Below are 23,000 nucleotides of genomic sequence, written 5' to 3'. Positions count from 1 at the left end.
AAATATAAAAATGGGATCAGATCAGCACATTGCAAATCATTTCCTTTTAAGACTATCCCTTCTTTTGTGATATTGTGTCGTTAAGCACTTTTATCAGCATTCTTATTATAGCACTAATTGAAATCAGTGGAGCTTTTTGATAATTAAAAAATCCATTTGTATTTTCAATATTAAATAGCAGCTATATGTGGGGTTATAGTAGAAGGGGCGGGGGTAGGGTTCTCCTCGAGTTACCACCCATTTTGGGGCGGAATTGAGGCAGTAAAAAGAGGAGAATGGATTCTTTGAGGCAACTGCCTCAAATAACCCCCCCCAAAAAGTTGCAGCTACATTCTATCCCAAAAAACACCATTAAGACCCACCATAAATGCATACTGTCCCATGTACATAGAGTCATGTGGATGTGACCAGGTTCTCTGACCCGTTCCATTCAATTTCTGCCCCAAACCCCCTCCAATCAAGTAATGCCACTATAAATGTAGAGGTAGAGCCTACAGTGGGTATCACTGAGGTGGATACAACTTTAAGTAGGCAATATAGCATGCTCATTCTAAAGGTTGGTCTTTCTTTGCCTGCGTGGAATTCTTTAAAGTAACATAGTAACATTAGCCCCGATTTTAGCCTAACCTGCCTGGCGGGAATGGGGCGGGTTCGGGTCGAATGCCCGTTTTACACCTCACCCGATTTTGTGCTCCATTGAAGTCAGTGGAGTGTGAAATCGGGCGGAGTTTGAAATCGGGCGGAGTGTGAAATCGGGCAGAGTTTGAAATCGGGCGGAGTTTGAAATCGGGCGGAGTTTGAAATCGGGCGGAGTGTGAAATCGGGCGGAGTGTGAAATCGGGCGGAGTGTGAAATCGGGCGGAGTGTGAAATCGGGCGGAGTTTGAAATCGGGCGGAGTGTGAAATCGGGCGGAGTTTGAAATCGGGCGGAGTGTGAAATCGGGCGGAGTTTGAAATCGGGCGGAGTGTGAAATCGGGCGGAGTGTGAAATCGGGTGGAGTGTGAAATCGGGCGGAGTTTGAAATCGGGCGGAGTGTGAAATCGGGCGGAGTGTGAAATCGGGCGGAGTGTGAAATCGGGCGGAGTTTGAAATCGGGCGGAGTGTGAAATCGGGCAGAGTGTGAAATCGGGCGGAGTTTGAAATCGGGCGGAGTGTGAAATCGGGCGGAGTTTGAAATCGGGCGGGGTGTGAAATCGGGCGGAGTTTGAAATCGGGCGGAGTGTGAAATCGGGCGGAGTTTGAAATCGGGCGGGGTGTGAAATCGGGCGGGGTGTGAAATCGGGCGGAGTTTGAAATCGGGCGGGGTGTGAAATCGGGCGGAGTTTGAAATCGGGCGGGGTGTGAAATCGGGCGGAGTTTGAAATCGGGCGGGGTGTGAAATCGGGCGGAGTTTGAAATCGGGCGGGGTGTGAAATCGGGCGGAGTGCAAAATCAGGTGGGGTGTAAAACGGGCATCTGACCTGAACCTTAAAGATCTTGTCTCAGAGTAGCTGCTTCCCAGAGAGACCAGCTTCAGGCAGCTGTGCTCTTGCAGTGGTAAAGATTGACAGACCTATGTCTGTGGTTCCCTCATGTGAAGGCATTAGAGGGGGCCCTAAGGAAACAGGCTTATGCTGCTCTCCAGTGAAACTTGCACCCACTTCTTGCAGCCCACTGGTGCCGAGCACAATCTCAGAGGTGCTACTGATCGATGTCATTACAGACTGAATAGTCCCAATCAGCAAGCCCTGTGACATTGTTCTGCTGAAAGTATCAATGGAAGCATTGGTGGTTGCCACTCTAGAAAGCACCAAGTTCCTATAGCTCTTCCTGACATCTTGATGCCACAGTAATCTGCTGGGCTATTACTGTCATCAGAGTGTTCTTTAGATCATGAGATACTTCCTGCAATGTGTTACAGCTGTGGGTAATGGAGTTCTCCCACTTATCCATCATCTCAACTATATACATGGAAAACATCTCCACTGCCTCCACATGAGATCTATACTGCCTAATCACTGGTCTTTTGATGTCTGGACTCCTGAGATCTTGGGACCCCTGGCTTCTCAGTTGAGGGTGATCGTCTCTCCCCCATGGAGGAACGACCCTTTCCCTCTCCTCCACTCCCAGGTCCTCGTTCTTATTAGTGCTCAGTGCTTCACCCCTTGGCAAGCCTTCTGACTCACTAAGTAATTCCCTACAAGTGCCTGTGTCTGTGTTGGTGTTTGCACACGACAGAGTTGGTGAAGAAGTCACGGGATTGGAAATCCAAGAGTGGCAATGGCTGTTTTTCTGCAAGTTCCTGGGTCATCATCAGAGTGGCCAGCCTCTTCCTGCAAGGCACCCACTATGAGGTGAATGACAGAGAAGCTTGTTTAGCTGATCAGGCAGTCACATTGCCCCTTGAAGAACTAGATGTTGGGTGCAAGGGATTAGCAATACTTTGAGAAAGCAAATGAAGCTGAGAGGAGTTCAGGTGAGTTTTTCCTTGCCTGCACCAACCTTCTGCTGCCAGTTCGCCTCCAACTTCATCATCTCCTACAGACTCTCCTGTGCGTTGACCCAGAATTTGGACAGCTTCCTCATACTGCAGACAAGGTCTTCCATCATGGTGGTCCTCCCCCCAGGGTATTTCTGAGGTGCTGGTTATTTCTCTGGTGCTGGCTGTAGCTCAGCTTTTCCTTTGGAGGGAGAGAAGACAACATTACAGGCATGTGAGTGGCATGGACACTTTCCTCAATATGAGTGCATGCATCCATGGTGATGAGAATTAGAGGTGCATTGTCCCTTTAAATTAAATCTCCTTGAAGACTAGCAGTAGCCCTTCAGTCGAAAGAGTGACTGTTGAGTGTAAATGGTGATTGAGCGTTCGGAGAGGTTGACCTTTGCAACTGCTGAGAGAGAAAGAGGTCAGGAGGTGAGTGAAGGCTCTATTAGTGGTACAGGATGTATGTGCTTTGAAGTACCTTGCCTACCTTTGTGAAATCATTCAATCTTTTTGGCACTGTGTGGCAGTTTTTGTGATGATGAAGATTGCACTCACTGCCTGTGTCACCTTCCTCCAGACAGCACCTGACAGATGCATCTGAAAACCTTTGTGCCCTTGTTGCTGCTACCATGCTTAAGACTACTGCTTCCTCAGCTATCTTGCAGTGTCTAGAATTGTAAATGCAAAGTATCCCTTTTAAAGGTTGCACCAGAACTGTACTTCCCTTTCTTATGGTAAGCCAATGAGGGGCGGTTTTCTGATCTCAAACTAACAGAGGTTCTGGGAGGAAATGGGGTGGGTTCACAGAATCATAGAATGAAACAACACAGAAGGAGGCCATTCGGCCCATCGTGCCTGTGCTGGCTCTTTGAAAGAGCTATCCAATTAGTCCCACTCCTCTACTCTTTCCCCATAGCCCTGCAAATTTCCCCCCTTCAAGTATTTATCCAATTCCCTCTTGAAAGTTATTATTGAATCTACTTCTGGATTAGTGGCAAGTTAGCAGTAGTTTGAAATCCACAGGCATTAGGACCATACCACAGCAAACTCGTCAAGGGGAGGAAAATCCAGGTCATCGAGGCATCAAAATTGCTTTGTGCAATGTTAGGAAAGAATGGGTTAGTGTGTTCCTATGAAATTCGGCAGTTCCCTATTTTAATAAAGGACATGTTAAAGTAGCAGAAAAGGGAATTTCATGCAAACAGGTTAATGATACTGGTATTGCACTGTATGATTTTAACCTGATGTTAATAAAACTGCTCACTGAATATGATATTCCCTGTACCTTACTTGTAACATTAAGAGAAACATAACTCATCAACACTGCAGCTTGAATGACAACTTGACTGTGGGAGCTTGCTGTCCATCATAACAATGAGGCTTTCTGGCAAAAAGAGTTGCTAAAGAGAGAATAAAATCACCACCCAAGAGACTTCGAGGACTAAATTGGGCAGCGTAGCGCCCATCGTGTAGGAGATATGCGGACTCCTAAGTCCCGAAAATGGCGTCCGAGATGCGCACGCACCACTTCTGGCGTGACAGCCACAGGATGCCATCTTGGTAAAGGCATTTACACAAGCACAGATAATGAATGCCGGCAGCATGTACATAAGTAAGATTATGACGTAAATCAGTGTGCAACGCTGATTTGAAGCAGCAGGCAACATTTTCAAACTCCCCTCTCCAGCCAACGCACTGTCTTAAGCTCCCTGCCCTGAACAGGAGTTAAAGGGCATGAAGGACCAACCACCAGCGCTGATTAAAGGGATCATGCATGAGTTACAGGTTAGTTGCTGGATTAGTTATTCTGGCTATTAGTGCAATTGTATGTGTTTTTGGAAGACTCTTCTACTTGGAGAAAGTTGCAATATTCTATAGAGAGTGGTCTGGCTGGTCTTGCAGTACTGTTAGTGGCATTTAAAATAGTGTGCTGACCAAAGCTGCTTCCAGACCTGGGTGGCCTGCTAGGGCTTCCTCTGGGAATAGAACATGACTGGGAGCATGCAGAAAGACCACGCAGAGCAGGACAAGCTGCTAGAAGAGGGAGGAGGAGGAGGAGGTGCAGGGCACTCAGCAGGAGGCCATATCCAACAAGGGTCTTCAGGGACCAATTCTCTCATCTCAACTTCAGCGACGACCAGTGCATCAGACGTCTGTGGTTCACTAAAGAGGTCGTGACTGAAATTTGTCAAATGCTGCAGCCACAACTGCCGCCTCAAAGCAGGGCAAGGACAGCATTGCCTGTGGCTGTCAAGGTAACTGTGGCGCTTAATTTTTACGGCTCTGGCTCCTTTCAGGCTGATGCTCAGGATATAAGCAACATCTCGCAGTTTGCAGTGCGCTGCTGTATAAGGGAGGTCACTGAGGCTCTGTACGCAATGAGAAACAGATTCATCACGTTCTCTCTTGCCAGAGACAAGCAGCATGAGCGAGCACAAGGGTTTGCTCGCATTGTGGGCTTCTCCATAGTGCAGGGTGCCACTGACTGCACGCATATTGCCATGCATGCTCCACATCAGAACTCGGCCTTATTCATGAACAGAAACGGATTCCACTCCCTCAATGTGCAGCTGTTGTGCGACCACAAGCAGCACATTATGCAAGTGAATGCCCGCTATCCTGGCAGCAGTTATGATTCCCTCATCCTGCGGCAGTCCAACGTGTCACCAATATTTCAACCAGCATGGCAAGTCAAAGGCTGACTACTGGGCGACAAGGGTTATCCCCTCATGAAAGGGCTCATGACTCTGGTCAGGAACGCACGCACACATGTGCACAGCAGGCCTACAACGAGAGCCATGCTGCCACACGGAACATCATAGAGCACACCATAGTCATCCTCAAGTGCCTGGACCATTCTGGAGCAGCCCTGCAGTAGTCAGCTGAGCGGGTATCAAGATTTGTCGTTCTATGCTGTATGCTGCACAACCTCGCCATTATGAGGGGACAGCCCTTTCCACCGCCTATCAGTCGAGAACCTGAGCCAGAGGCGGAGGAAGAGGTGGAGGAGGAGGAGGAAGTGGAGGAAGAGGCAGGGAGGCAACAAGGTACCTTACCTTTCCTCTCTCACATGACCATCAAATAGTCCTCCTTACCTCCGGACTTCAAGGGTTAAGTTACGAGGAGAGATTACACAAATTGGGGTTGTATTCTCTAGAGTTTCGAAGGCTAAGGGGTGATCTGATTGAAGTTTATAAGATATTAAGGGGAACAGATAGAGTGGATAGAGAGAAACTATTTCCGCACAGTCTAAAAATTAGAGCCAGACCTTTCAGGAGCGAGATTAGAAAACATTTCTACACACAAAGGGTGGTAGAAGTTTGGAACTCTCTTCCGCAAACGGCAATTGATACTAGCTCAATTGCTAAATTTAAATGTGAGATAGATAGCTTTTTGGCAACCAAAGGTATTAAGGGATATGGGACAAAGGCGGGTATATGGAGTTAGATCACAGATCAGCCATGATCTTATCAAATGGCGGAGCAGGCACGAGGGGCTGAATGGCCTACTCCTGTTCCTATGTTCCTATGTTTCCTATGATTACACATTGCTTCTTCCCTCAGCTCATCGCAGGAATAAAAACCACCACCAAATGCAAATTCAAATCAAATTAACACATGTAACAATTCAAACAAACTGATACCGTTCACCCTTGTGCATTCCCTCAGTGCCTGTGTCTTGTGTGCCTTTACCTTTCTTAGCGTTCCTACGAGGTGCATCCCCAGTGGCTGGAGCATTGGTAGTGGAAGGCTGCTGACCTTCAATTGAGGAGAGTGCAGATGGCCTTGGAGGACGACCTCAAGCAGATCTGGGCCGGGAGGGCCCGTCTTCAGACTGCATCATCTCGTCCTGGGCTGGAGCAGTCTGGCCTGTCTGGCTGGCAGGCAACAGCAAGGGCACTGGCGGAGAGGCAGGGGTGGGAGCAGGAATGCTGTCATCCTAAGAGAGGATGGCAGGTTCATCTTCCATGGCGCCACTGCCACTCTCCCTGGGCAGTGCCTCAGCAATCCTGGTGATTTGCTGGAGAATAGATTGCTGGGCTGCTGTGATGTCCTGGAAGCCCCGTTCCACAGTGGAACCCAGAGCCACGAAAGCAGCAGTCTGAACTCCCAATGCAGCAGTCGGACCTTGGATGGCAGATGTTTGTGCTGCAATGGAAGCTGTGACATCAGTCATCAGACGTTGTATCAAGGTGGGTTCCACAGGTGTGCTGATGGAGGTGACCACCCGTTCCATGTGGGAAAGGATGGGCTCCGAGCTCTGCACAAAGGCCTGTGCCAAGTTAGAGTTGGACTCCTCCATGCTCCTTGACATTGTGTACAGGCTTTCTGGCAGGCTTTCCAGTGCACCAGGCATTTGGCTTTGTACGCCCATCAGCCTTCTTCTGTGGCCTGGCCCATCAAAGTCATCATCTGGATCCTCTGCAGCAGAACTACTGTGCGATGTTGTCGTCGGGCAAGCTGGCACCTGTGGTATCTGATCCCCCCCACCCCCACCGGCTCCTGCGCATTTGTGTCCAGTGTCTCACCATGTGCAGATCCCTCTATCCTAGCCTTTAATTAATAAATAGAGGCTTAGAATACAAAAGCAAGGAAGTTACATTGAACCTTTATAAAATCTCGTTCGACCACAACTGGAGTATTGTCTCGAATTCTGGGCACCGCACTTTAGGAAGGATGTGAAGGCCTTAGAGAAGGTGCACAAAAGATTTACTAGAATGGTTCCAGGGATGAAGGACTTCAGTTATGTGGATAGACTGGAGAAGCTGGGGTTGTTCTCCTTAAGAGCAGAGAAGGTTGAGAGGAGATTTGATAGAAGTGTTCAAAATCATGAAGGGTTTAGATAAAGTAAATAAAGAGAAACTGTTCCCATTGGCAGAAGGATCAAGAACCAAAGGACGCAGATTTAATGTGATTGGCAAAAGAACCAAAGACGACATGAGGAAAATCTTTTTTACGCAGCGAGTAGTTATATTCTGGAATGCGCTGCCTGAAAGGGTGGTGGAAGCAGATTCGATTGTGGCTTTCAAAAAGGAATTGGATAAATACTTGAAGGGCAAAAATTTGCAGGGCTTTGGGGAGAGAAAGGGGGAATGGGGCTAACTGGATTGCTCTTACAAAGAGCCAGCACGGGCTCAATGGGCCAAATCTCATCCTTCTGTGCTGTAACCATTCTATGATTCTAAAGTATGCACAGTGTGGGTCTCTGAGCTGGTGGCTGTGAGTGTAAGAACGAGTGACGGTGTGTTTGCATCATCACTGTCATCTTCATCTGCCTCCTCTGATGGTGCCAGTTCCAGTTCTTGGGGATCTGCAATGACAAAGGGACGCGGATTGAGTTGTGGTGAGGGGAGAGGAGAAAGTAAAATAAGCACACTCACACCATCTGCAGCACGTGAGTCAGAGAAGATGGTGGACTGAGGGAGAAGTGAGAAGTGAGAAGGAGGATTAGGCATGCAGAGACCCTCACCATCGATTCCTCCAGCACTGCCAGTAGCCACGGCTGCAGCAACGGCCCGCCCAATGATCAACAGCATTGTCTCCTCCATGGGGGTGAGGACATGTGGGTGTGCCTGTCCTCCCCCAGATCTTTCCTGCTCCGAGTTGTTATGTGCCACCTTCACCTGCAAGAAAGAGGGAAGTGTGTTAGAGAGTGTCCTGCAAGATGTTTGAGTGATGTGGCTGTCATGGTTGAATAGCTGCCAGTGTGTGTGACCTGTGAGTTGTGGGTGTGCGGCTTGCAAGAACGGTAATGTGTGAGGGTGCGATGCATCATCTGATTTGAAGAGTTGCGTTCTGATGGAAAGAGTTTGTTGATAGATGCGTGATGGGGGGTGTAGTGGGTGGAGCAGCGGATGAGGCTAGTGGTGCAGTTGGTAGGAGATGCCACTTGACAGTTGAAGTCACTCACTTCAACTTCTCCCTGCACTGCATCCATGTGCTTGGTGCAATGCTCCTAGCATTCACGTTGTGTGCAAATTCCATCCACTGCCTCTTCAGCATGTGTCTGGAGGGCCTCCTGCTCCCCTGCGAATAAAGGATGCCCCTCCATGCGTCTCTTGCACCAAGGCCTCTAGTGCGTCGTTCGAGAACCTTGGTGCACGCTCTCTCCCAGGCGCAGCCATTCTTCAGTATATTCCAGCACGGAGTTAGTTGCCGCACCAATTCCAGGTCTCCCTGCAGCCACAGTGCACCTCCCCTTTGAGAGGTGCAGGCTGCCTTTAAGAAGTGCTAACCACTCCTGATATCGGGGCCTCCTGCTGGAGCGCGCAGCCAATCAACAGCACAGGTAGCACTGGCTGCACGCAGCAATCATTGAAATCATCAGGCAGCACGAATGTTATGAGCCGCCTGCACCTCAACGACCGGGTGTGGGTTAATCGCTCACCGCAATCCCAGTGCCCGTTTTCAGGGGTGAACCAATTTAACCCCCACCACCATTATATATCAGATAACATAATGTATGACGCAGTGTGTTTGAAGGATGTAACACTCCTCAGGTTTCAGGTGATTATTTTGATACCAGGTACTGGGAAAAGATCCTCTCGTTAATGCTTCATTAGTTTTTCCCCCTAATAACAGGAAGCCACATCCTCTGCATTGGTAGTGCTTATTTGCACAATTACACAGGCTGAATAATTCATCCGTATGAAAATTGTGAGTGAGTTATAGTCAACCACATGAGTAGAAATGAAGGACAGCCCTTTATTACGTTGTTTATAACACTCCCAGCCATCTGCCATTCTTTGCTTAGCTACTTAGCATGCTCTGCAGATGGTATTGGCCAAAAATGCCAAATGCTCGGGAGATTTACTAGACATGTCTGGTATCTAATTCCAACATTTAAGCACCCAAATTGATTTATAACACACTTATTACGCTCTTTTTCTTAACAAAAAAAAACTTTTATATGCGGATTAAATCAGCTGGCGATATAATTTAAGTGAAATGATTTTGAATTAAATCCAGTGGGGCTGCTGGATTGGCACAGTATCCTTTCAACTCTGGGGCTTAGCCTTAAGTTCAGTCCAGACTGATAGGGTGAGTTTTTTCTTTCTCTATTTGCTTCAATGGTTTCAACCTGAAATGTGCTTGGACAGTCTCAACCCAGTTCCTATTACGGATACATTACAATATAAAACTGCCCACAATTTGCACCATCACCACCAGAACCAAGGTTTTTGAAGAATGACAAAAATAGGGTTTTACTGGCCCATGGAACAGACTCACCTATGCCAGCAGCTCTGTGACTGATCACAATGGAACAGTTGATGCATGTGGGCAACAATGCTCTCTTTGATTCTGATGAGTTGAAGGTCTTGATGCAAGAGGTGCACCGAAGGAGGGTGGTCCCATTTGGGGCCGGAGGCCACTCTCCAGTAAAAGCACAAGCACAAGTGCAAGCTGCAAGGAAGGGATTCACCGGCTGAGTTAGTGCAGTCACTCAGATCCCTTGCACCTGGCTGCAAATCAGGAAGAGGTTTGCTGGTATCAGGAGGAAGGCTGCCCACTTTTGTACAGGTTTCTCGTGGGGCCCACTGAGGTGTGCACAACCATCAGCTTTTTGCCCACACTTTTTCATTGTGCCATAACCAGATGGCACATATTTCTCACCAGTGGAACAGCAAAGAGATGTTCAAGCTTCCAATCTCAGGCATTCGTCTGCTGTCAAGAGGTTTCTCAGTAGGGCCAGCAGGCATGGGTGCAAAGGTTAACCCTGGTCTGCCAGACGCCATCTCCCAGTGTTTCTTTGCATTCCAGAAATGCCAGTAATGTGGAGTGTGAGATAACGAAGGCATCATGGCTGCTTCTAGATAATAGCCATTGATGTGCATAATAATGTTTTTGTGGTCATATATCACTTGAACATTAATTCAGTGCAGGCCTTTGCCCTGTTCTCTTAGGCCATGAGTTTGACATGCGGAGCCCTGATGCTCACATGGGTGCCATCTGTGACTTTTTGCACTTAACCGAGTCCTGGCCACCTGGTGAAAGTTGCGCCTCCTATCCAGCTGATGCCTCATTTCTACATGGAAAATTATGGCGGTGCTGCCCCTTGTTCACGTAGCTTTTGTCACTCATTTGATCGTGTAAAGACTGCATACTGCCTGATGTGGCAGAAATCCTCTGGGTGGCAAGGTATGTTTGGTAGTATTCATGATGTGCACGTGAGATTGGTTGTGAATTATTAAGCAATTATCAGGAAAGTTGAACTGTAATATAGTATCGCAATTTACATGTGTTAGAGTGCATGTAAGTAAAAGTGTGAGTGTAGTGTTAGAACTTACACAAATTCTTGTTTATTACTGCTACTGCCAGCCCCATCTGTTTTCTGAATCTAGATCTGACTGGGCTGTGCTCCACAATAATATTGCCTGGAGGGTAACTGCATTATAGGAATAAACCTGAAACCTTTACCTCATATGTATCCATTGTTGAAGTTGGAGATACCACCATTGTCTGCCCACCAGTGTGAGTCTAATTATTACAACAGATCTTCCTTGTAGTACATCTCAGTAAAATTATCACATTTCACAATGACACATGTACATCACTGTAAAATAACAGGTGGTGGAGATGGTTAACAATTTCTGGCTATACAACTCTTGCACACACCAAACACATATACTTTTATAAACCCTCGCACCTCATGCTTTGTAAAGAGGTGCAAAAGAATTCATATGTGTGTTTTCTACACACGCAGTAAATGTGCCAGTGTCCACTCCTACGTTGATAGCATATGTAGGGTGATGGAGGAGCTCATGTGTGGAAATAGCACACTCCATTCGGTGATGGATCAGCCCAAATTTGTTGTTCAGATTTTTCTTAGGGATTACTTCCGAAGGAGAGGCTTAGAAGGATTTTTTTTCATGCAAAGAGTTAATGGATTGTGGAATGCTTCATCACAAGTGGTTATTGAACCCAAGCCAATCGTGACATTGAAGAGGGAATTAGATAAACGCTTGAAAAATATTAAAGGGTTCAGGGAAAGATCAGAGAAATGGGATTAGAATAGATCACTCCATTAAGGGACAATGTGCTGAATGGCCACTTACGATACTAACATTTCTACTATTCTGTATTATAGATTTGAAGGGTGTACACCTCCTGTATAGGAATATGTAAAATGATGACTAGTCTTACCTTTTATACTTTGGGTATTGATCACTGCAGTCCCATGGTAATTGTTAATGTCACAGTGTAACAAAATCCATTATTAGGGGCTGCAGTTTCTCATTGGGAAAACGTGTTACAAGATCACAAGATAATTATGGATGAGGATGGCCATTCGGCCCATCTTAATTCATCCATCCAGAATATCATACACTATGCCCATTGCTGTATCTAATTGTGCCTTAAATGGTGGCCCATATTTGTTCCAATACTTGTAGGACCCCAATCTAAATTGGTTAGCAACTGAGCAGTGCTTGCGCTACGTATGCTCCTCCCAGTTGTTCCAGGTCTTCAGTGGATTAAAAGGACCGCTTGGGACTGCTGATCAAACGGTAAGAATCTTTTAGTTTTATTTTTGTGGCGCCTGGAGGATTAGGAGAGCTTCTGCTCTCCTGCTCACTTCAGCACGGTGGCTACAAGAGCAGGACAGAGGTTGTGTTCTCTGCAGCGAGCACCTTCTTCCCTGAGTTCTCAATCGTTCCCCGCCATTTACGAAGCTAAAATCAGGAGTGTGATAGATTACTCACCACTCATCTGGATGGTTGCAGCTACAAGAATGCTCAAGAATATCAACACCATTCAGGACAGAGCACTCTGCTTGATCCTAACCTTTGCCACTGAACTCAATGTCCACTCCCTCCACCACCAGTTCACTGTGGCGACACAATGTACTATCTACACTATGCACCATGGCAGCCTACCAATCTTATTTCGATAGCACCTTCCAGCTTTGCGACTTCTACCTCCGAGAAAGATAAAAACAGTAATGTCATGAGAGCACCATCACCTGCAAGCTCCCCTCCAAGACACACACCTTCCAGTAAGAACACTGGGGTCGGTATCCTGATAAATATATGCCAAGGAACCAGAAGAATCCCTAAACCCCTCAACTGGACTCTTCACTAAGGAACTGTGTGGGTTTATCGCCCACCGAGGTCTAGGAATGATGCTTGATTTGGCTCGCCGAGCTGCCTTACATCACCCAGTTCGGATTGAATTTAAGTTACCAATGCTTTCTTGGAATACCCACAAGCTACTGAGTGAATGAATTAATCCTCTCTTACCAAATCATCAAAGGTGATGTCAGACAAGTCATGCACAAACAACTATTTATTGACTATCATTGCTTAAAATTAAACATTTAGTATACAAACAATTAATAGATATAAATAGTTATAGATAGTGTTGTCTAGCAATTTAAATAATAAATAGTTAATAGACAGAGTTACTTAACGAAATGCATAACATGTTGTAAATGAAATTCAGTGTATCACTATACTTCAGCATTAACTGGATGGCTGATTATCAAATTATTGTTGAGGTCACTGTCAGAGACTACTCTCGGAGTAAACTCTTTGGACAACTGACAAGTTAACATAATCAGTCTCTTGGATAGATTAGGGTCTATGTGCTGGTGATTAGCAATGTTTTTAGAGCTTATACAACCTTGTCTTTACGAGCGGTGTAGTCCAGTTGATCTTCTTCCTCCCCTGGGATGGTGGTGGTAGCTTCTGGAGTTGACAAAACCCTTTGTGGAGAGTTATCAGTTCCACTTGGATCCTCTGTTCCAGCTGAATCCATCTTACACATGAGTGACGGTATCTGCTGGCTGGCTTAACTTTCATCTTTCTTGATCTCAGACACTTGGACATTTAAGTGACACACTTATCTCTGTCTGTAACTGGCTAGTACAATCTGGCTTTTATAATCTCTTACTCTCTATCCTAAATATTACTTTGGGTGAATGTAATGGATTGGAATGGAAACGGTTAATCAGTGCAGTCACAGGATTCCAGTGTAGTGCTGCCAATGATTTGTGTGTTCTGCACATTGTAGTTGTGAGAACAGACCCCAAAGGCCAAATAAACATGTCCTGGATGATAAGGTGTTGGTACCCATTGATAGGAGGTACAAGGACTGAAGTGTTCCTTCAGCAAAAGAGCGCCATCTGCTCAGACAAATGTATTAAACTTCATGTAAAGTCTGGGAAACAAAGGGGAATACAGCTCGTGAGACAAGTTGACAGTCACACAGCAGTGATAAGAAAGCGCATAAAGGGAGAGAGTCTGCACCTAGCAGTTGAACTATGATTATCCTCCACAGAAGAACCTTAGCTGGCGTAGTTCCCAATTGTAAACAATTTTACAACACCAAGTTATAGTCCAGCAATTTTATTTTTAAATTCACAAGCTTTCGGAGGCTTCCTCCTTCCTCAGGTAAATGTCAAGAAATCCTCGAACCTCTCGCATTTATAAATCACAGAACAATACCTGGTGATTACAGATAGTCTTTTCAACTGCCCGTTGCCAAGGCAACCAAAGTGTTCAGACAGATAGGTGTTATCTACAGGGCCACTGAATATACAAACGGCCAGAACAAAAAAAAAAGAGAGGCAGAAACATAGAAACATCCGGAAGGAAAAGACAGCAATTGACCCGTTATATTAAAAACAGTTAACTTTTGTTCGCTGGTGGGGTTACGTGTAGCGTGACATGAACCCAAGATCCCGGTTGAGGCCGTCCTCATGGGTGCGGAACTTGGCTATCAATTTCTGCTCGACGATTTTGCGTTGTCATGTGTCTCGAAGGCCGCCTTGGAGTACGCTTACCCGAAGGTCGGTGGCTGAATGTCCTTGACTGCTGAAGTGTTCCCCGACTGGGAGGGAACCCTCCTGTCTGGCGATTGTTGCGCGGTGTCCGTTCATCCGTTGTCGCAGCGTCTGCATGGTCTCGCCAATGTACCATGCTCCGGGGCATCCTTTCCTGCAACGTATGAGGTAGACAACGTTGGCCGAGTCACAGGAGTATGAACCATGCACCTGGTGGGTGGTGTCCTCTCGTGTGATGTTGGTATCTGTGTCGATGATCTGGCATGTCTTGCAGAGGTTACCGTGGCAGGGTTGTGTGGTGTCGTGGACGCTGTTCTCCTGAAAGCTGGGTAATTTGCTGCAAGCGATGGTCTGTTTGAGGTTGGGTGGCTGTTTAAAGGCGAGTAGTGGAGGTGTGGGAATGGCCATAGCGAGGTGTTCGTCGTCATCAAGTTCCGCACCCATGAGGACGGCCTCAACCGGGATCGTGGGTTCATGTCACGCTACACGTAACCCCACCAGCGAACAAAAGTTAACTGTTTTTAATATAACGGGTCAATTGCTGTCTTTTCCTTCTGGATGTTTCTATGTTTCTGCCTCTCTCTCTCTGTTTTTTTTTGTTCTGGCCGTTTGTATATTCGGTGGCCCTGTAGGTAACACCTATCTGTCTGAACACTTTGGTTGCCTTGGCAACGGGCAGTTGAAAAGACTATCTGTAATCACCAGGTATTGTTCTGTGATTTATAAATGCGAGAGGTTCGAGGATTTCTTCACATTCACCTGAGGAAGGAGGAAGCCTCCGAAAGCTTGTGAATTTTAAAATAAAATTGTTGGACTATAACTTGGTGTTGTAAAATTGTTTACAATTGTCAACCCCAGTCCATCACCGGCATCTCCACATCGTAGTTCCCAATGACAGAGCTATTATCATTGCATTCGGTGTGTTCTGCTTTTTAGGTAAGGTTGCCTCATGGCCGAAAGTAGCGAGATGTCCTCTTATTGCTTTGAAATTTTGCTGCCTTGCTGATTTTGAAGTCTGTCACAAATTAAGCTTAAATTTATTTTAATATACATACACGTAAAGTTGTCTGACTGGACAAGCTGGAGCCCAAATTATATTGTAGAGACACATATGACCAACACTTTGTAATTGTGAAAGAACCTTTTATATTTGCTAGGTAAGGACGACTACAGAAGAAGACAAAGAGAAACTACATCTAAGAAGGATAAGGAGAATCTAAAAAGACGCATGTCAAGTTCCCCTTAATATATTCTAAATTCAAGGAAAAAACCCTTTCCATAAAATTGACCATCTGTCTGAAGGGTCCTCGGAATTTGGTGTCAATCACTTTTAACAGTTATGTAAAGGTTCTGCAAGATGCCAGAATTAATACAGCACGGGCACCCAGGTGTACCAAGTTCTACTTTTTACCCTCCTAACTTACAATCTTCCTTTAACAAAGGAACCTACATAGGACCAGATTGGGCATGGCATATTTATGTTCCGCTAACGAGCTATTCCTGACCTCAGTCTCCATGTTAGCTGTCTTATCACTGGTAAGGAATGTCCTGTTCCAAATAAACATCCTCAGGGTTTTGATTAGTTTCATTTTCCCAGCCATTTCCCAGCATTCAGTTTAACTACCGACTCCATATTGGGTGACCACTTTTATTGAAGCTCCATTTTGAGAACAGAATTCAAACAATTTACATGGCCTTTTCCTCACAATCCTGCCTTGGACATATACCGCTGTTCCTCTATCATTGCTGGGTGAAAATCCTGGAATCCCCTCCCAAAAACCATTTTGGAAGCACAATCATCACAAGAACTGCAGCAAATCAAGGAAAAGGCCTTTCATCAACTCCTCAGGGCAACTAGGGATGAACAACAGATGTGGCCTTTCCACCGTTGTCCACATCCCGAGAACAAATAAAGAAAATTCACCATAATGGGAAGAAAATCACAGGCTGGCAAGTTTAGAAGCAGAAAACTCTGTTCCCAAGGCCAACATTCCTCCATCAACTAATACCAGGAAAAAAATGGTTAAACTGGCTATTCGTCTCATTGCTGTTTATGGCACATTGCCGTGCAAAATGATTGCCACATTTGCCTACATTATAACTTCTGGCTGTACTTCAAAAAATAATTAATTATGTATTGCGCTTTCAGGCATTTCAACGACAAGTGCCATACAGGTGGATTATTATAAAAATGTCAAAATCAAATTAGAAAGTTTGTGTAAGAACTTATCTAGGATACGGTGGATGGTGAACCTGCCACAGGCTCTAAGATGGTAGCTGTAAAGTGAACTTCTTAGAGCAGGCTGTTCCAGACATTGAATCTGCCGAAAACTCCCTACTATGTGACATTGTCCTTCTAAGTAACTTCAAAATGGATGGCAGTAGACAAATGCATTTTGTCTGAGATAAGCTTCCTTAATTTCCATATGCGGAAAACTAATTGTGAGACATCCATAGCTCACAGATGATGTTTTACGGTCAAATTAATGTTTCCACTAATCAGAATAATTGAAAACATGTATTGGAAATAATTGCTTCCCTCCCCTGGTTCAAGCTCCTACCACAGCTGCTCAGTTCCAGCCAGTTCATTTTTTTTTATTCGTTCATGGGATGTGGGCGTCGCTGGCGAGGCCGGCATTTATTGCCTATCCCTAATTGCCCTCGAGAAGGTGGTGGTGAGCCGCCTTTTTGAACCGCTGAAATCCGTGTGATGAAGGTTCTCCCACAGTGCTGTTAGGAAGGGAATTCCAGGATTTTGACCCAGCGACGATGAAGGAACGGTGATATATTTCCAAGTCGGGATGGTGTGTGACTTGGAGGGGAATGTGCAGGTGGTGTTGTTCCCATGTGCCTGCTGCACGTTTCCTCCTAAGTGGTAGTGGTCGCGGGTTTGGGAGGTGCTGTCGAAGAAGCCTTGGCGAGTTGCTGCAATGCATTCTGTGGATGGTACACACTGCAGCCACTGTGCGCCGGTGGTGAAGGGAGTGAATGTTTAGGATGGTGGATGGGGTGCCAATTAAGCAGGCTGCTTTGTCCTGGATGGTGTTGAGCTACTTGAGTGTTGTTGGAGCTGCACTCATCCAGGCAAGTGGAGAGTATTCCATCACACTCCCGACTTGTGCCTTGTAGATGGTGGAAAGGCTTTGGGGAGTCAGGAGGTGAGTCATTCGCCACAGAATACCCAGCCTCTGACCTGCTCTTGTAGCCATACTATTTATATGGCTGGTCCAGTTAAGTTTCTGGTCAATGGTGATCCCCAGAATGTTGATGGTGGGGGATTCGGTGATTGTAATGCCGTTGAATGTCAAGGGGAGGTGGTTAGACTCTCTCTTGTTGGAGATGGTCATTGCCTGGCACTTGTCTGGCGCGAATGTTACTTGCCACTTGTCAGCCCAAGCCTGGATGTTGTCCAGGTCTTGCTGCATGCGGGCACAGACCGCTCCATTATCTGAGGAGTTGCAAATGGAACTGAACACTGTTCAGTGAATCATCAGCAAACATCCCCATTTCTGACCTTATGTGGAGGCAAGGTTATTGATGAAACAGCTGAAGATGATTGGGCCTAGGACACTGCCCTGAGGAACTCCTGCAGCAATGTCCCGGGGCTGAGATGATTGGCCTCCAACAACCACTACCATCTTCCTTTGTGCTAGGTATGACTCCAGCCACTGGAGAGTTTTCCCCCAAGTCTCTACACTATCATAGAGGTCCCAGCATTTGTTAGATTGCAGGAAATATGAATAGTGCATAGCCCCTTAGGATCCAGATATCAATTATTTATTATTATAATCAATTGTAGGTACTGTATCTACAAGAGTGCACACTTGAAAATAAGAATGTAGGGTAGCATTTCTGATGGTGATGTTCAGGTACAAATCCTTAATGTACTTGTATTACATTCTGTGAGTGCTATTTTTCTGTAGCTGTTAACCTGTTTGTTTTAAGTGAGTTAAGATTCATAAAAAGAGCAAGGATGCAGGAATGCAGTATGAGGACATTAAGATTTAAGAGATGAACTTCACTGGTTGGAATTTCTACCTCAGAAATCTGGAGGGAGTAAAAAAAGGTCATTTGGTCCATCAAGCAAGCTCCATCTGAAGTCTGTATACAATTATTCCAAAATGGACTTCCCATCCCAAATGGGCAATAACATTCCATTATCCTTGGGTTGGCTAGGTATCAGGCTGAGATCCTTAAAAATACTTTAGGAAATGCCATCTCTGATATTCTATATTAGCTATAAAAGCTTTCATAATGGGTTTCAAAAATATCCTGTATACTTTCTCCATTTTGTACTATAAAATTGTATTAGCTCCCTTCAAACGTTTTTCTTCCAGTGTGATCACAATTTATGATATTAACATAAATATACCATATCTGAAAGTGTGTCTGTTGAAAACTCCACAATGTTTACGATTTCAACAATTCATAATTTACAGCCTTGAACATTATAAATCCTGAAGAAATGGTGAAGTTGCTTATTTTTGCAGATTTGAATTCATACTCTTGCTTTTCTGCTTTTTATCCTCCTTCTCCTGGGCGATTGACGCCCTGTGATTTTTCTGCTGTTGATAGAGTAAACACAGTGTGCACCTAACAATTCAACGTTGCTGATTTGCACTAAATATATTCAAATCATCTATTCATTCAAATTAAGCAAAGTAAATTATACAGCAAAATTTGAAATGCAGTGCAAAAAATTAATTATCAGATAATTTGAATTAAGCAACTTTGAATTAAGAGGAGTAGCTAGTATACTTTGATGATGGATCTATCAAGCTGGACTCTTCCCTTAGGAGAGTCAGATGGCAGAAAGAAATGTGCTGAGGAATGTTTCCACAGAGAATCTCTTGTGAGTTTGTAAAACAGAAGCTAAGTGTAGTGCAGTTCTGTTAACAAATCAGTTTAAAAGCAAGACAAGTCCTTGTCAACTTACATGACACACCTCGGAAACAAAACGTCTACTGTCGACATCGAATTGCATTATGAATGTGAGGAGGAACATGGGCAATACTCACTTCCATAATGTAACTGAATAAACCATCAAATTACCTCAGAATAGTAGGTTTACATTGTAAAATCGTAAAACACAGGAAAAGCGAAAACTGAAAGATCTACAGGATTATTTATCAATCCAGAAGACTACATCCTCCAATTTACCATATTTGCTATGTGGTTAGTTTAAAAATTCTTTATTGGGACAAGAAATTATGGCACAATTTTAAAATAGCAGACACTGTGAAAACATAATTTGTAAGCAATATATACGATAGACTTAGCATTCCCTAAAAATGTAAAAGTGCTAGATTTTGAAACATTATTTGGGAATGTGCAGGACACTGCAGCAATATGCAAAGTCTCAGAATAATGGCTGAGGCAAGCTTGAAACCCATTTCTTTCCACAGGCAGTAATAAGCGTCTCTCCTAGCAGGGCTGAAAATAATCAATTGTGTCATGTTTATGATTATTGTTGGAAGCAATCCATTAAAAAGAGATTTCAGAGCTATGAAAAAGAATATGTGGCCTAGTAACGACAAGACATCTCTCTGACCACCTATAGTTGAACCAAATTTAATTGTCTTCAATATCTGTATTAACTATAATGGATTGATCAATAGATTGCTGCCCTATCAATAAAAAGCATGATATTCTTCCAATTATTACAGCCCAAGGTTGGCATCCCCTCACCATTATTTTTTGAGGCTTTGCAACCTTTAAAGGAGATGTCTTGAGAGGGGATCTTAAGGAGGTGCATAGACTCATACAGCACAGAGGGAGGCCATTCGGCCCATCGTGCCTGTACTTTGAAAAAGCTATCCAATTAGACCCACTCCTCTACTCTTTCCCCATAGCCCTGCAAATGTCTCCTTTTCAAGTATTTATCCAATTCCCTTTTGAAAGTTACTATTGAATCTGCTTCCAGCACCCTTTAAGGTAATGCATTCCAGATCACAACTTGCTGCATAAAAAATATTCTCCTCATTTCCGCCCTGGGTTTTTTGCCAATGATCTTAAATCTTTGTCCTCTGCTTACTGATCCTCCTGCCGTTGGAAACAGTTTCTCCCTATCTACTCTATCAAAACCCCTCATAATTTTGAATACCTCTATTAAATCTCCCTTTAAATTCTTCTGCTCTAAGGGTTCAGAGGAGAGATCCTTCCTAAGAATTGGAACTGTGTCCAGAATTAGACACAATAGAAGACTATATAAGACAGTAATGGTGTAGAAAATATAAATGCAGAACACTGCTTCAAATTAAACTCTAACTGCAGGACAAGGTGGGGCATAGGTTCAATTAGCGATAAGCAAATTTAGGGCTGATATCAAGAAGTTCTTCACATAAAGAGTGATCAACTTCTAGGTTAGGTAGTGGGGGAAAAAGCCATGGAATCATTTAAGGAACATTCGGATCCTGTGATAGGGAGAGTGGGTTCTTTCTGGATGGTTGAGCTCGGCTGGACCAAATGGCTTTCCTCACCTGTATCCATTTTGTGACAGCTTTTTTCAGTTGGTAGCACTCATGCCCCTGAGTCAGAAGGTTATGGGTTCCAGTCGCACTCCAGGATTTAAGCACATAATCTAATCTGATGCTCAAGTCCATTACTGAAGGAGAGCTGCATTGTCAGAGGTGCTGTCCTACATAAGTGATATTAAAGTGAGGTCCTGTCTGCCAGTTCTGCAGATTCAGATGGATATTAAAGATCGCAAAGCACTATTTGAAGACCAGGGAACTTTTCTGCTGTCCAGGCTAATATTACTCCCTAAAACACCACCACCAAAAACAAATTAGTTGGTTATTTTTTTCTGCTTCTGGGATGTTGCTGTGTGCAAAATGGCTGCATTGTTTACCTATGAAACAACAGTCAATGCACTGCAAAGTAGTCATTGTGTATGAACTGTTTGGAAACATTTCTGAGAGATGTGATAAGCTATGGAAGCCTTTTTCTCCTTGTGATTCACATTGACTTCTCTCCTACTGTATTCAGCCTTGCTGGTGTGCTTCACTACGAGCCTTAGCTCTTCACCCAGGTTTCTTAATAATAAAAAAAGACACTAACATTTAAAACTAGGGTAATAACTAATATTCAGGAGTTCATTTTTAGGAAAACAAAGAAAACCTGTGACTTTTAATTTTTATTCTTCAGTAAGGTCTTTCTTACTTGCGTCCATACGTTATATTGCTTCTACATTCTGGAGGAATTCTTATTGAACCAAAGCAGTCTGAGATGGTATTGTTACCACAAGTATGTTAGAAATATTCCACGTCATAAAAAACCTTATACAAGGCACAGCAAACATTCCAGTTATCATTTTGCTATGGGTCTCTTTTTCAATGCACTAATCTCTGAGAGATATATTTGAGGAACTCGATGGTCTTGAGGTCTGCATTGTCCAATTGGTGAGTTATTCTGTTGAAGTCCTAAACACTTTTTCCAGTTCTCTGCCCATTTCTCTCCTTTCCTGAAGGTACTGACTTTCCCTGTTGTACGGTTCTCTTGCCACTGGCAGCCCTCTGATACCTCACCCAAGTGGTCATTCTTCATGTGTGGGTCTAGACAATAAGGGTTAGCTGGCTATTATACAGCCGAGTCTGATTCTGTCCCCACCCTGCATCCTCTAATGTGTACTTTCAGCAAGATAGTTCCTCACAAATAGGAACCCAGGGTGATTTTCCTTTCCCTAGCCCAGAGGTGCTGTGCCCAGTTGTAGTTCCCCATCTTTGCTCCTCTAACTCAGCACAGAAATAAAAGTGGAAAATGTTATCAGCGCACAGCAGGTCATCCATCACATAAAATACAACTGCTTCAGTGAAATGACAAACCCTTGGTAATAACCTTTCTTTCTTGTTCAGATACTGATCAGCCAGCGATGCATTTCTTGCATTTTCCCTTTTTATTTGAGCATTTTCAACCTAAGGATAAGCATATTGTGGAAGTTATCTCTTTAGGATCCCTTCTAGTTGACCTTTCTGTGATATTTATGCATCTGCAGTGTCATATTTGCAATCTGTATGGTAATTAGTAGTATATTTTATGCTAATCTCATTAATATAAGGGAATACCATAAATAGGATGCAAAAAAATGATTGAAGAGAGACATTTTGTTGGTACTTACAGGACCTGTTTATAATGTATTTTGTGCTTATTAAGGTGAGGGATGTTATTGCTGGGTAATACACTATTTTCTATTTCAGGCTCCCAGTCTCAGTATCAGTCTCAGGTCAACTATAGTATGGTTAGATGCAGAGTAAACTTCCTCTCCTCTTTCCTAACAATATGTCTTGGACTCAACCTCAGCATTTTCCACTTTCTCTACCAGATGACCTCTGCTAGTGAGATAATCAATTTAAGGGTAGATTTTTATGAAATTGCTATCCCAACGTTGAACTCTACATGACAGGAACACGCACGGGAAGTTGAGCAAAGCGCTCAGTATGTCCAACACGATTTTCCACCAGGAACGCAAATTCATAAAATCGATCCTTTAGTGCTGAATTAGGGCGTGCTGAGTGCAGAGAATTGGGTTGAGATTTACCAAACACCTTTCATAGCTAACACAATAGTAGGGCAGAGTCCTAGGTCCAACCATCTTCAGCTGCTTCATCAATGGCCTTCCCTCCATCATAAGCTCTGAAGTGGGGATGTTCGCTGATGATTGCACAGTGTTCAGTTCCATTCACAACCCCACAATAATGAAGCAGTCCATGCCCGCATGCAGCAAGACTTGGACAACATCCAGGCTTGGGCTGA

This window comes from Heptranchias perlo, chromosome 6 (genome assembly GCF_035084215.1).
Source record: "Heptranchias perlo isolate sHepPer1 chromosome 6, sHepPer1.hap1, whole genome shotgun sequence".
Lineage (NCBI taxonomy): Eukaryota > Metazoa > Chordata > Chondrichthyes > Hexanchiformes > Hexanchidae > Heptranchias > Heptranchias perlo.
Note: the sequence above shows the minus strand (reverse complement) of the source record.